Source organism: Apus apus, chromosome 10 (genome assembly GCF_020740795.1).
Source record: "Apus apus isolate bApuApu2 chromosome 10, bApuApu2.pri.cur, whole genome shotgun sequence".
NCBI lineage: Eukaryota > Metazoa > Chordata > Aves > Apodiformes > Apodidae > Apus > Apus apus.
In genome coordinates, this window is record NC_067291.1 from 3,192,463 (window position 1) to 3,206,019 (window position 13,557).

At 42.1% G+C, this 13,557-nt stretch overlaps 1 protein-coding gene across 1 annotated transcript in view; it reads right to left on the minus strand.

Annotated features, from left to right (window-relative positions):
• PSTPIP1 (proline-serine-threonine phosphatase interacting protein 1) overlaps positions 1-13,557 on the minus strand; it is a 51,983-nt gene that overhangs the window by 35,994 nt on the left and 2,432 nt on the right. The gene's annotated exons all lie outside the window — the stretch shown is intronic.

A 13,557-nucleotide genomic window follows, 5' to 3' on the forward strand; every position in this document is an offset into this window, starting at 1 on the left:
TGAGAGCCTCAGTTACCCAATAGGTGGTGATAATATTATTGAAAATGTAGTGGTGAATGCTTTATGTTATAGCATTATGGTACAATCATGGACTGTGTAACCATTAAGAGAATGAATATGTTCCTTCCCTCAAGCAGTTTATGTTCAATACAAGTCCTTATATACAAACTGAGCACTGCTTATATATCTATGCACTGTCCCCAAAGCAGATAGCATTTAACAAATGCCTTAGCTTATTGCTTTTCACCATGACTGGGAAGAAGACAGTTGTTTAAGTTTTAAGACTTGGGAAAGATCTTCTGGCAAGCAACTGTTGGACACGAGCTTGCACCTGTGCTTCCTTACTGCTGGGACTGGAGAGGAACAGGGCAAGTTCTGGGAATGAGTGGAGGTGGTGATGGTGCTGCTCACTCAGGCTCTGGGCCTTCTGTGATTTGTAGACCTGGTAGCATTTGTATTTTTATTTTTTGTTTTTCAAGAGCTAGGATAAATTTCTACAGAAAACCTTTGTAAACCTACATGTTGTATTAGTATTTCCAGAGCTACATGTTCTTGACAGCAGTAATTCCTTCTTGCCTAATGGACACTCTTATCACAAGCAGCGGGGAGAAAGTAAAGACAGTAGGATAATGGCTCACAAGAGACACAGACAAATGCCTCTACCAAGAAAGTGTCTGCACTACAGAGCCAGGCAAGATAATAATGTTGGTAAAGGAATATGGAGAGAGTGCAATGGATCCACTGTTACCACTGTTGGAACCAGACGAAAAGTGTAGGATCTTATATGCTGATCTGATGCAGATTATCACCCCTTAAGAAACAGGATCTCAAAACCAAAACATCAGGTTTCCTCATGTTTCCAAGGACAAGTTACACACACATCCCAGGGAGGGATCCTGCTGTAAAGCAAATTAAAAGAAGCAAGTTTTTGCCATTCATAGAGGAAAGCAGGAAAGGTTCTTGATAATACCCTTGCAATGAATTTGTCACTTCCCCCTCTCCCTTTTTTCAGAGTACATACCACTGGCAGAAGGCATTGCTGCTGTAAAAACTCTCTTAAGCTGCTCCCTCTGCCTATCGGAATAGTCAGGTGCTCCATGACCAACTCACAGCCCAAACATTTCGATTGTGTATTTCCAGCTGCAATTAACTACATCCCATAGTTGTATTCACAACTTCCTAGTCCCAGAAAGCCTGCCCAGAAATACGTGCAAATAGACAGGTTTGTGTCACCCAGCAGCCAGACATGCTGCCACAAGCAACAGACAGAGCGATAAGCACACTGTGAAGTGACTCTGCTCTTGTTTAGTAAATGCTGGAACACCCTTAATGTATTCCCCCACCTCTTTTAAACTGGTGCAGTTCCTGTAATGAAAGGACAGCCAATTCTCTACATCTGAGAGTGCCACTAGCATGTCACAGGCTGCAGCAAGGAGGGAGAGGAGACATAGCCAGGAGACAAGTTCAAGCTGCTGTGGTTGCTTACCCTTCAATGTTGCTTCTTAATTTCCAACCACAATGTACCCTTAAATCATTCAGGCCTACGTTTACTTACACAAACATTTCCCTTTCACTGCAACAGCTCTTTTTCTTTTTTCCTGTGTTGTACAACTGCATCCTCTCTCAACCTTTTATTGAATGCAAACAAACCTCCTTTGTCTTTTCCTGGGATACAGTTTTTTCATTCCATCGATTCCCATGTTTTCTTATAGTACCTGTTTAAGGCTGAATAAATCTCTGTTGGACAACGATGATGTTCTGCTACTCCAGTAGAATCTAAATGATGCTTTGTACCATGACATTAATGTCTGTTCTCTAAGAAATACTTCTGATACATCCGAGGATCACATTTGCCTTCTTCTGTGGTCCAGTCATACCAGTGGCACCTAATTGATATAAAATCTATTGATATACCTGCAATTTACTCCTCTCCTGAAATTTTAGTTAACGAGGTCCGAGAGCGAATGTAACCTCTTTGCTACTGGTCCATTACCTTCATTTTGCACTTTGAAACATTAATTTTACCTGTGTTCTGTAGTCCTAGGCTTGAAGGTTATCAGATACATCCTGTACATAATCCCATTCTACCCATTTGTTTCAAAAACAGCTGTTTCCAGTCCATCCTTAATGTCTTAATGTGAGTGTCTGTGATGAATATTTTGAATAAAATCAATCCTGAGACCAGCTCTCGAGAACCCTTCCTCCAGCTCAGGCGCTTTCATTTTGGCACAAGTCACCAGCATCTCCCCCAGAACAGAGTCTCTGCCCACTTCACAGTTGTTCTTCTCCTGCTCTGTCCAGTCCTTGTTTTTTCTTTAGTTTCTTTAGGATTTTCTGGGTAGCACCATAAGATCCCTCACAGACAATCAAGACAGAAAGACTGTATCATGTTAAACAACTGTCTAGCCTTGATAAGCTGTCTTGGCCTTATTCTATCTTCCATTTACCATTTTGCAATATAATTAGCATTTGCATGGAATGGTTCTGTAAAGGCTGTTGAAGTTGCACTACTCAGCTAGTGCTTGGGCACCTCTCAGCTGGGACTTTGTAATGACTATGAGAACTAATGGATAGTCAAAGAACTCTTTTATTTTAAAAAATGAAATTAGAAAAAAAATGCTTTAATTAAATAATACATGTATACATTAAATGTGTAAAACATAATTAGTTTATAACAAAATCTAGGTAGTTGCTTGGAAGAAGGCGATTTAAATCGTATTGGTAATTTGGCTTATTGCCAAGGAAGTAATTCCTCTTAGTCAAAGCGTATGTGACTGTGAAAGAGGATTTACTCACTGTTATTTTAATAAAAAGGATTAGTTAATCGGTGTTGTCCAGCAGACCTAGAATCACTTGTAAGAAAGTGCTTGACAAAGGGATTTCAGTGTTGCAGGCAGATTCTCGTGTGTGTTGGTCTCTGCCCCAAAGGGTTTTTCTTCTCGTGGGGAGAATCACAGCTCATGGAGAGGCAGCAGCTCCTCTGCCCATTTACAAAAGGTGCTTCACTCCAGTGCAATGAGCAGCACTGTTCCTCCAGAGATGAGAGAAATGTGGAAGGGAGAGTATGACTGAAAAACACAAATTTTATGCTCTAGTTTAAATAGAATAGCTTTTCCTAGAAGATTTGGAAAGAGCCATGGAAGACTGCAAGCAGAGGTGTAGACAGTAGGCATGCTGGCATATGCTTTCTTCTTTCCGTTTCTTTTTTCCTCTGAGGCTTAATGATGTTCACATCAGCTCTTTACTAAGGAGATGGTGGGGTCCTGAGACATCTATCTTGTCTGGTAGAAGTTTCTTCATGGGCAACCGTGCAGGTAAACATCCAGAATTAATTGTGGGAGAGACTATTCACAGCTGGCTCTGAGCTGCTTTCTGCAGCCATCAAGGAGAGGCTTTGGAGGATTTTGGTTTGGTAAGGCTGCAAGCAGGGAGACTGATGGTGTCAGTTCCCTGCCCAGAAGGCAGAAAGTTCACAATGAAGATAGCTGAGGGGGTGGCACAGTTTCTTCTTGCCTTCTGGTGGCACAAAGCTGTAACCTTGTGCTGAGTCTTGTCTTTAACTAGCTGAGAATCAGCCCTACAGAACATCTCTGAGCCTTGTGCTGCTGGGTGCTCAGAGGGTACTGCAAAGCTTTCTGATGAGCAACCATTTATGTTTTGCAGTCAGGCTATTGCAGTAATAGCAAGCAGGAAAGACTAAAAAGCTTTACTGGTTGCTGAAGAATGGTTTTGGTAAATAGCTATTGAAGTTGACTGTACTGAAGCAAAAATATCCAGGCTTGTGTGCAAAGTGCTTGCTAAATTGTGTGGCCTCACTTGTCCAACTACTAAGCTTCAGAAAGTGATGTGGCTGTGCTCTAGGAACTGGGGGCTCTTCTCTAGGTGCTGCTTTTCTTGGAGCATTTCTAACACCATTCTGGGCCCTGACTTGCCCACCCAGAACTTTTTTTAGAATTAGGTACCACGATTCATACCTCTACCTGCTTCTGCAGGATAAGCTGGCTCATCACCAGCTCAGCTGCTTTGCAGTTGAAGTCGTATGTCCTGTTTGCTAAGTGCCCCTGCAGCTCCACCTTGTCTTGCTGCATTGCTCAGGGGAGCTGCAGTTCTGTCAACAGAAATGCCCCTTCCCCAGCACCTCCAGCTGCAAAGCCTGCTGACTTGCTTTTTGCAAAGAACCAAGTCCCAGGTGGTACCCAGGGAGAGAAACCCCTGGGACATGGCACAACAACACTACCCTGACTAGGAAGAAGGCCTGGGAAAGAAAATCTAGGTAGCAGACACTGGGTGCATTGCTATCGTGGTGATATGATAGTATCAAAATCTGCAGGTTAACTGCTTTGCACATCTAAGGTGGGTCTGACTGCAAGTCCTAGTGGTATAACTGGCAGTTATAGCAGAGCCATCAGGTTTTCTTTTAGTCTGATGATCCTTCATTTAGGAATTATTGTAAATGTATTACCTGCAAATATTAAAAAAAAAAACCACAAACACCTCTAAAAATACACCACTTTCTCTTCAGTTTGAAAATATTTAGTTATAATAGTGCATTCCTTGTCTTTGTTCTGAATGGTATTTTCCTAAGGCTTTTATCAGAAGTTTTGAACTGAAAATTATAAGTGTTTCTAAATAACCAAAATAAAATGTTCATACAGATTTTCAAGAGAAAGGAAAAAATGAAACTGAATCTGTTATGAATATTTTTTTTTACTTCTTTTAAATCAGATTTGTTTGCATCATAGCTTACCTTGTTTAGTTAAGGTAAGCTCTTGGCAATTTTGGTAAAACAAGAAATTAAGATTCATTTTCCCAAAAAAAAAATGATATAACTACTGGTGTGAGGTGGAAGTTTAGAGAGAACAGGCAATAGTGAGTTTTAAACAACCATCATTCTGCCAATATATTTTTCATCTATCAGAAAGAAATCCTTTCTATGCACAGTTGTATCACACATGGTATCTCAGTCCTGGATTGAAAGTCAACTGTTCTTAGTTGGATCCATGAATTATATTATTACATCATACCACTGTGTATTGGCACTGATTGAAGAGAGTGTTTCTTGATCTGTTAGTCTCCTTGTCAGGTGCTTTATCAAGGGCTTAGCATTTGCTGCAGCTGAGCAGCAAACAGATTTAATAGCCAAGTCAAACATGATTTATGGTGGCTATATTGGGACTTTTTGGTGATAATTCCAGGGGTTGACTCAGGCATTTTCAACACCGGGCTTAGTTTGCAATTTCACTGCAGTCTTTGCTACCTAAATCTCTGATGCCATGGGGAGCAAACAGCATTTATTGCCAGATATAGCAGAGATGTGAACCCTGAATGGGGCCTTCAAAAGCAGGAGGAAAAAAAAATCATTGTATTTGTAGCACTGCAGTTGCTGAGCTGTTAGGTTGTCATCTCTGGCTTCTCCTGTTAACAAGGTAGGTGAGAGAACTTCAAATGGAAGCAGAACTTCTTATCAGACTTTAAGTCTTCAGCAGCTAGGATATTCAGAAATAAGTGGAAATTTGGATTTCACAAACTTCTTAGTGTCCCTTCTTGGTGACATTGAGCAAGCCAGTAGCTTCCCACTGGTCTTTTACTATCTCTGACACTGTGAGTTTTCCCTGAGAAGGTAATGGTTGTTTTAGAGTTCTGCTGAAGAGAGGAATGTCCTCCTCAGCTTCCTCGCCCTCCTCACTGGCATCCTGGACTGCTCATGTGTTATGTATTAGGCATTCTTTAGTCATGGTGTGTTGCTGGACTCTCTTCACATTTTAATCACCCCATGATTTGCATAGCTACAAAGTGATGGCTGCACAAAAGCTGCCTTAGCCTTTGCAGGTACTTTTATGGCTGGCAGCCTAATGGAACACAGGGAACAGACTTGGAAGGTCTCTATTCCAGTCTAATAAAGGACTCTGCTTGTGCTCATTACCTCCATTTTATCTCCCCTTCTTAATAATTTAGCTAAATAATATTTTGAGAATGCACATTTCCTAGGAAAGAAAAACTGTGGCTTAATTTTTGGCTTTTGAGTGCAAGTGTTCCGTTTTTCTTTGCATGGCAGTATTTTTACATCTCAAAAAATGATTACTCACAAAATTAGTCCTCCAAGCTTTAGCCAGCAGACTGGAGAATATGACAGCAACCTTCAAACTTTCAGCTTCTTTTAACCACTACATAGAAAGAGCTTTGCCTTTTGGAAGGCAGAAACAGAGCTTTGGAGACATGCGTTGGAGGTGTCACCTCCCTTCAGCTGCCCGTCTGCCTGTGTCTCATAATGCCTCAATTCAGAAAGCTGCCACAAAGGGCCCGAGCAAAGTCAGGAAATTGAAACCTTGTGCTGTCCTTTTTCACAAGAACAGAGTAGGAGAAGAGCATCTCTTTTAATTGTGAGATGCTGTCATTTATGGTTTCATTCCAAAAGTCTTGCATTGTAAAGCAGCCAGGGAAAACAATGCACCTTCTCTTGGAGATCATGCTTTTATTTGCCCATTTCCACCAGTTTTCCCTGACTTCAGCCTCAACCTGAAGTTCCTGCAGGTGGGGGTCTCAGCATGTTTCTGAGCACTTTCAGGATGTCATGCTTCTCCTGCTCAGCATTTCAGCCCCCTGATGCTTCGGAGCTAGGAAAAGGAGAAAGGGGCCAGCAACCAGATGTGTGTCACAAGCGTGACAAAAAGCTAGGAATCCAGTCAGGAAATTCAGATGTCAGAAACTTCTGAAACACCTTTGAGATGGGGATTGTGAGAAATGGGACAGCAGGAAGAAAAATCCCTCACTAGTTGTAAATCAGAGCTCAATGAGGCTATATGACACAGGCTCGAGGTGGCTGCTTCCCTTTGTATTTTCTCCATGTAGTGACTTTGGACATCAGCTAAATCCATAAAGTAAGGTGGCTTCTTCCTGGGAGCCAGCAGAGAGGCCTGATGTAAGCATTTGCACCTGCCTTTTGTAAGGCACAGCACTGGTGTCTTGTGGAGTCCTATAGGTAAATGTGCCAGTTTTGAAACCAAATGTTGCTTCAGCCTCTTATTGAATAACATGAGCTACACGAGAGAAACTGGGAGTTACATAATGAGACATAGAATCTTACAAGTAGAGGACACTTGTGTTTTATACAAAATAATGCTCAGAGTTTATTTTTGTTTCTATTGCTCTTTAGTTCATCCACTTCCAAGTCCCTTAGAAGAGAGCTCCTCTCCTGCAAGCACTGTGGGGTAGGTCCCAGGCTGCTGTGAGTGATGCAGCATGAAACAAGCCTGACATGCTCAGACACAGAAACAATTGTTCAGAAAGTCATGTAGAGGGACTGGAACCAGACCTGCTTGGTTGGTACATTAATGAATTTTAAAACTGTGTGTCTTTCTCCTCCCTGTCTTAGAAAATTTGGAATGGTTTCCTGTTAGTCCTGATACAACACGCTGCTGCACCTGTGCTCTCTGCTTCCCCTGTAAGATGAACCAGGCATTTTGTCAGTGGTCTTCCCTGGCACTTAGGGAAAGGTAAAGCTTCAGGAAGTCTTTCCAGAGTCTTGCTGTTCAAGGGGAATGAATTAAAGATTTAGTTAATTTCTTAGTGAGGATTATTCCAATAGCTATGTATTATGATTTCCATTTTACAAGAGATCTTCTCCACCTAAATAATACATTTCAGCATATCCTGTTACTCAATATGATGCAATGTATTCTTACACTCTGTTAGTATGGTGTATCACAAAGTCCTGGGGAATTGTGTAATCCAACAGAAGAAAATCAACTTTAGGCTTTTAGAAAGTCTTAAAAGAGGGTGGGTATTCATTTAAGTGAGGTCAAACAGTTTATCTTGGTTGTCCCCACGTGGGACAACTGCGCCAGTAGCACATTGCCTTCTGGAAGGCGTTTCTCTGTGATTGCTTCCACTTGCATAAATGTCTGTCCTGCTTTATAAAAAAAATAATTAAAAAATGACTAACACTGGGGTTTTAGGCCTTGCTGAATCAATGAGGTATTTAGCTGGATGTATCCCCTTTCTGCTGCAAGTTCCTAGGGTACAGGAAATGGGCAAGATCTAGGTAAATGGGTGCACACTAAGGGATTACACCAGCATAGCTACTTTTGAACCCTCTGAGCTGTTAAAATTGTCTCATCAGCCCCACTCTCATCCACAGGTTGGGTGTCTTGTTCACTCAAAGCTGCCTTTTCTTAACCAGCAAGAACAGAATTCTTGTTCCACTTGAGAAGAGCCTCAGCATTACCTGTTTTAGGAGTGTTTTATGTTCTGGTGAGCATGTCTCACACAAAATTAACTCCTATCACTACCAGAGTAGGAAGGGAAGCAGTTTTGTTACCCTGAAAATTTATAAAAGATTCTAGAAGTCCACATTTCACCTCTTGACAATAACAGTAACAGAAAACAACAACAAAAAGACATTCACATTGATAAAAAGACTGAATCAGACATCCCACTGCCTAAGCTGACACATGATCCACCATCTGCTGTCTATATAGGGAAGAGGAATTTTATTTTAATCTCTCCTTTCACTAGCTGCTTTTCTTGTGGATGATTCCACTGAAGCAGGGGGAAGGCATGAATAGACTCCAGGTTCCTCCAGGTAGGAAAGACTACGGGCAATGAAAGTTCCAGCTCCTGTTCTAGACTGTGCTTCCCCCCACAGAGCTCCCAGCAAGCACCCCAGAAGGCTGGTTTATATGAGCTTGGTCTCTTCTTCCCCTCTTTGGTTAGAAATTTCACCTGAAACCTCCATCTCCAGAGGAACCCTTCACCAGATGTGAACTTTTCCATTGAAACCCAGCTTCGTCTTCCAAAACACCTCCCCTATTCCAGTAAAACTGTGTTTTTCTACAAAAAAGAGTCACAAACAAAAGTCCTAACCAAATGTGCAGCTGGGACCTTTCAGTGACAGGTGCTTCTTTCCTTCTGGTGCTCCTATTTTAATTTTCCCTTTGCCCCAACCATTTATTTTTTTTTTCTTTCCTTTTTGGTGTTAAATAGGTCTGAACAAATGGAGAGCAGCACCAAATAGCATCTTGGTTTGAAAAGTTATTAAAGAAAAAAGAAGTTTGTGTTTGTTTATTTTTTTGCTCTGAGTGGAACAACAGAAGCTGTTATCTCTAACATAGTCCCAGCTCTGGTCAGTTTTCACTTAATTCTTAAGACTAAAAGTAAATAACCATTACCTTTTATTTCAATTAAAAAAAAAAATAATAATAAAAAAGAAGTTGCACCAAGAGTTATGGAACTTTTCAATTCCTCAATCTTGTTCAGTGACGTTTTTCGATTATTTTCAAGAAGTACTAAACTCCATTTATAGTAAGGGAGCAATTATTTGGGGAACTGAAAAGCTGTTGGATCTAGATACATATTTTCAACATATTTTTTCTTAGCCTTGGCACCCTGAGCAATGCTGAAGGATCCATGTGCAGAGCTGTGCCTCCCAGTGTCACCTTGTCCCCAGTCTCAAATCCCCAGTTTCTTACTGAATAACACAGTGAATTTTGTGTGTTACTGAACTGTGGCTGCTGAGAAAAGTTTTCTTACAAAACCTAGATAAAAGAGCAGATGAAAGAAGTGTTTTCTATACCATCTGGCAGCCAGAATCTACCTTGCTGCAGTATGGCATGAAAACAAAATCAGAAAAAGGTCTTTTTGAGCTGAAGAAAAACAAACAAATCTGTTTATGAAGCAGCTTAATTTGCCTCCCATACAAGTATGCAATGAGTGTAACTGGATTGAAATTCAGAGGCTTCCCCTGTGCCTCCAAAGCAGTGCAAGGTCAGTGTTCCCAGTGCCTGCAAACTGCAGAAAGAGAAGCAGCTCTGTTCTGATGCATCGAGGGAGTAGAAGCCTTGTGGGAGGAAAGGGATGGGTCATGAATCACCCAGTCCTGTGAGGAAAAAAATATGTTGAAATGAAAATCACAGGGAGAATCTGAGATTCACCCTGGAGAATCTATCGTTGGAGGAGAGGCTGAGAGCTGGGATTGCTCAGACAGCAGAAGAGATGGCTCAAGGTACATAAAACCTGGCAGGAAGGAGTAAGGGAGACAGAACCAGGACTTCTCAGTGATACTCAGTGACAGGGCAAGAGGCAATGTGCACAAATGGAAATACAAGTTCTGTTTAAGCATAAGAAGGTGGGTTTTTTTTGCTGTAAGGGTGTTGAGACACTGGAGCAAGTTGCCCAGGGAGGTTGTGAAGTCTCTGTTGCTGCAGATACTCAAGTCATGGTGCTGACAAGCTGCTGTAGCTGGTCCTGTGCTGAGCAGAGTGTGGGCTGGACAGTTCCTAGAGGCCCCTTCCAACTTCAATTCCTCTGTGACCCTACCATCAGAAAATGCACTTCAATGTGCACTTTAGCAAACCAGAGGGGACGCTCTTTGATCTTTGGGTGAAGTGCTGTTACAGATCCACAGGGTCTGTTTCAAGCCCTGTGCAACAAATACTCATTTAACTCCAGGTGGTTTCATCAGACACGTCTGTGTATGTGCGGGTGAAGAGACAGTCAGTGACTCACATATTCCATATTTAAAATGCCTACTTATGGCACAGTTAAGGTTGGCATAAATAAGAATCCTTCCTTTCTCTAAGTCCAAGCAAAAGCAAGCAGCTTATGCAGAGCAAGATGGATTAAAAAAACCCCATGAGACATAACTGTGTAAAAATATTAACAAAATTGTCCCAGTGACTTCATCAATCAAACAGTTGAAGCAGTCAGAACCCCTAGATAAGGCACTTAGTTGCAACATGGTCATAAGATATTTTTTTTTAATGTAATTATTTAACTTTTTAATTATATTCAATCACTGTCCTAAAATTAGCTTTCCATAAACCCATTAATCTAGCTGGTCTGGAAAGCCTTCTGTGGCCTCAAGACCAGCCCACTGTGTTTAAAACTCTCTGAGATACTCTTCCTCCTCATAGGAAGATGCTCAGTCTGATGTGTTGCATGCAGATAACCAAAAGTTGCAAACATAAAACTCCAGCCCTTCAATTTGAGCTTATCTCTGAGGAAATGAACCACCCTGAATATTCTGCATTGGTTCCTCACACACCCTCCTGGGTGCTGTTTCAGGAATACAGGAGATGGAAGTAGCCATAGAGGTGTTTGCCTTGCTATCCTACCTGTGCTGGGAGTGCTAGTTCATTTGAGCTTCATTTTAACTGCTGTGCTCTGCTCAGAGTGATTTGTGAAGCACCAGGGTTTCCACAGCCACCACAACTAACCAGGTTTCCTGCTTGTGATTCCCTGTGGATTCAATGACTGCTGTGAGATTGTCACTCCCCCCCCTCCCATTCACAGGTGCTTCTCACTGTCCCAGTGGGTTAAGGGTCCTTCCCAGATTGGCTGGGGACATGTAGGAAAAAATGACATGTAAAAAAATAACAGAACAGCCTCTTCCCTGAAGATGAAGTCGACCTCACAACAAACACAGACATCAGCTGGGCAATCAGGTTGGTTCCCCCTTCATTCTCCATTTCCACACAGCTTCCCTGGTGATGACTTGCTGTGAGGTAAGCAGGGCCACAGCTGTACATCTACACCAGAACCTGCCTCTCAGGGCACATTCTCAGGCCAGTGTGTCCTGAGATTATTTATTTTCACTTGTCTCGTGTCAGTAGATACAGATGCAGCTGCTGCAGTCCTATTCCAGTGAAACTCAGTGGGGAGCCACTTGCAAGGCTGAGGTGCCAATACACAAGGTTTGGCAGTGTGTCCTTCCCTGCCCGAGCCCAGGGCTGCCTTGGGGTGGCAGGAGCCCTCACCAGCCCCACATCCTCCCTCCCCACAAATCTGCCCCGTGTCACTTCCTCCTCACAGGGCTCCTTCAGAACAACTGGCCCTGCAAAAGTTAACCTCTGCAGGAAAGCAGGGTAGCTCCTGGTGTAAGAGAAGACTTCCCTTTTTGAGTTAAACTGTTGATACTGTATTTCTTCAGTATATTGCCTAGTAAGTCTAGAAAACAGTTTTACTGTGACTTTTATAATCATCTCTGCACTCCTGTACAACAGTGAACAGCCTCATTAGAAGTTACATTATTTATGAAACAAATTCCAAGTCTTTTTTGTATGTATAATACAACATTGTGTGAAAATGCTACAGTAACAGTTGAGAGGTTCACCTATGAAGTCAACTTTGCTTCGAACCTGATGTAGAATACAGCCTGAAGTCAAAAAAGGAAAGGTTAAGAAAGTGTCTTGGTTTGTAACAGGCTCTTTATGTTCAGCCCTTCCATGGCTCCCACTGCTGTGGGGTCTGCCCATAACTGCAGGCACTGCATGGAGGGGCAGTGTGCTAACAAGCAGTCTGCAGCAGGGCAAGGGGGCAAGTCTTGCTGTCTCATGTTCCAGGCCTGCATCATCTCTGCTGGCCCCCATCTCCAGCTCTCTCGCTTTTAAATCTGAGCTGTGAAAATCCACAAGTCCTGAGCTCATCCCACAGCTGAGAATGAACAGGCAATTCACACTTGAACCATTGACTTCCCAGGGAAGTGGTGGAGGCAGGAGGCACCATCCCTGGAGGTGTTCAAGGACAGGCTGGATGTGGCACTTAGTGCCATGGTCTGGCCAGTGTGGTGGTGTTAGGTCATAGGCTGGACTTCATGATCTTAAAGGTCTTTTTCAGTCTTGATGATTTTTTTTTTTTTTTAATCCCAAGCATCTTAGGAGCCCAGGACACATTTTTGGAATTTCCATGGCCACTTGAGTTTGATTCAAAGCTGCCTGAGGGAATACATTTGCTCCCACTCAGCTGTGGCCACTTTGGAGCCTGCCCCAAAACCTAATGCCTCCTTTTAATGTCTTCCTCATTCCCCCTTCTTGGGTGGGTGAGGCAAAGCCTGGAAGCACCTACCTACCTCTTGGCCAGAAATAGTTGCATTTCACAAGGTTGCAACTGGAGTGTTGAGCAGCATGTTAGAGAAAATCAAAATAGAAGGAAAAGACAATGATAAGAATTTCAGAGGAAGAGCAAATTATGAGTACAAGAACATAGAATGAGACTAAGGAAGAGACTCAGTATTTGTGACAGAAGGGGAAAGATGTTCTCGGTTAAGGGGTTTTGTAACAAAATAAATAATTTTGCTCAGATCTCTGCCTGTTAACATAACCCTGTTAACAGAAAACTCAGATGGTATGAGAGACATACTCCCCATTGACTCAGGAATTTACCTACCTGTCTAATAGGATGCTAGAGAAGACAGGTACCATCTGTTACATTTGTACAGCAGCCCAGCAGAATATTAATCCATTAGCAACTGCCCTGTGCTGGCTATCAAAACCCCTTTGTATTTTCATCTCACTAATATTTTCCAAAAACTATTATCAGAGGAGAGAAAAATGCTCATAAGAAGCATGTTTTAGTGGAGGCTTGGAGCAACTTTGCCTTCCACCATTATGCAGTGTATGGAGGGCTTAAAAATAAAATTTGTAATTAAAAATATACCAGTTTCAGTCCAGGCCATGGTACAAAGAAATTTTAAAATAGGACAAGTGTCAAACTTTCAGTATAATACTATCACTGCTACATTTAATAAGGGAAAAGGGAGATTAAAACTTATAACTGTTATGA